Below are 2,280 nucleotides of genomic sequence, written 5' to 3'. Positions count from 1 at the left end.
CTCTCTCACTCTCTCTCTTCCTCTGTGCCTAAGTTTCTCTCTCTCTTCCTCTCTCTCTCTCACTCTCTCTCTTCCTCTCTCTCTCACTCTCTCTCTCTTCCTCTCTCTCTCACTCTCTCTCTTCCTCTGTGCCTAAGTTTCTCTCTCTCTTCCTCTCTCTTCCTCTCTCTCTCTTCCTCTCTCTCTCACTCTCTCTCTTCCTCTGTGCCTAAGTTTCTCTCTGTCTTCCTCTGCCTCTTTCCTTTTCTATTTATGACATAGTTTATTCTACCACCCTCTTCCTCCCACTTCCTTCCTCTTCCTTCCTCTTCCTCTCTTTCACTCCCTGATTTGATCCATTGTTCTCTTCTGGTCATTACCTCTGATTCCTGCCATATACTTCCTGTCCCTCCCTCGCTCCCTCCCTCCCTCCCTCCCTCCCTCCCTCCCTCCCTCCCTCCCTCCCTCCCTCCCTCCCTCCCTCCCTCCCTCCCTCCCTCCCTCCCTCCCTCCCTCTCTCTCTCTCTCTCTCTCTCTCTCTCTCTCTCTCTCTCTCTCCCTCCCTCCCTCCCTCCCTCCCTCCCTCCCTCCCTCCCCCTCTCTCTCTCTCCCTCCCTCCCTCCCCCCTCCCTCCCTCCCTCCCTCCCTCCCTCCCTCCCTCCCTCCCCCTCTCTCCCTCCCTCCCTCCCTCCCTCCCTCTAGTGCCAATCACTTCACTTATTCTTCTTTCAACTACACTCACCGCAGAGAAAGAAGAGAGGAGAAGAACAATTTGCTAGAAGCGGGAGAGAGATCTGACTGACAGTGTGATGAGTCTGAAAGGCAGAGAGAGGAAAGGACAGAGAAAGAAAGACAGAGAGTTAGATGTACAGCACCAGTCAAAAGTTTGGGCATACCTACTCATTCAAGGGTTTTTCTTTATTTTACTATGTTATACATTGTAGAATAAAAGTGAAGACATCAAAACTATAAAATAACACATATCATCAGAGCGTTCACAGTCAGCCCACTGACACCCCTATCAGACCACAGCAAAATCACAGTCTACTTAAACAGAGCAATAATCAATCATGAGGCATCAAAGCCAAAGGAACTGAGTAACATTAAGAAATGCTATAGATGGAAGGAATGCAGTTAGGAAACCTACCAAAAAACAATTAGGCAACAACAAATTCAATCCCTTTTAGACAATTTCCTGGGTAAAACGTTCCGCTGTAATAGTGAAGGTGTAAACTTGGCAGTAGAAAATCTTAACAGTATATTTGACCTCTCAGCTTCCCTATCAAATCTAAAAATCTCAAATAGAAAACCGAAGAAAATTAACAATAATGACAAATGGTTTGATGAAGAATGCAAAAATCTAAGAAAGAAATTGAGAAACCTGTCCAACCAAAAACATAGAGACCCGGAAAACCTGAGTCTACGCCTTCACTATGGTGAATCACTAAAACAATACAGAAATACACTACGGAAAAAGAAGGAACAGCATGTCAGAAATCAGCTCAATGCAATTGAAGAATCCATAGACTCTAACCACTTCTGGGAAAATTGGAAAACACTAAACAAACAACAACAAGAAGAATTATCTATCCAAAATGGAGATGTATGGGTAAACCACTTCTCCAATCTTTTTGGCTCTATAACAAAGAATAAAGAGCAAAAACATATACATGATCAAATACAGATCTTAGAATCAACTATTAAAGACTACCAGAACCCACTGGATTATCCAATTACATTGAATGAGTTACAGGACAAAATAAAAACCCTCCAACCCAAAAAGGCCTGTGGTGTTGATGGTATCCTCAATGAAATGATCAAATATACAGACAACAAATTCCAATTGGCTATACTAAAACTCTTTAACATCATACTTAGCTCTGGCATCTTCCCCAATATTTGGAACCAAGGACTGATCACCCCAATCCACAAAAGTGGAGACAAATTTGACCCCAATAACTACCGTGGAATATGTGTCAACAGTAACCTTGGGAAAATCCTCTGCATTATTATTAACAGCAGACTCGTACATTTCCTCAATGAAAACAATGTACTGAGCAAATGTCAAATTGGCTTTTTACCAAATTACCGTACAACAGACCATGTATTCACCCTGCACACCCTAATTGACAACCAAACAAACCAAAACAAAGGCAAAGTCTTCTCATGCTTTGTTGATTTCAAAAAAGCCTTCGACTCAATCTGGCATGAGGGTCTGCTATACAAACTGATGGAAAGTGGTGTTGGGGGTAAAACATACGACATTATAAAATCCATGTACACAAACAACAAGTGTGCGGT

Source organism: Oncorhynchus clarkii, chromosome 13 (assembly GCF_045791955.1).
Source record: "Oncorhynchus clarkii lewisi isolate Uvic-CL-2024 chromosome 13, UVic_Ocla_1.0, whole genome shotgun sequence".
NCBI classification, from domain to species: Eukaryota; Metazoa; Chordata; class Actinopteri; order Salmoniformes; family Salmonidae; genus Oncorhynchus; species Oncorhynchus clarkii.
The sequence above is the reverse complement of the archived record's forward strand: the minus strand, read 5'-3'. Positions refer to the sequence as shown.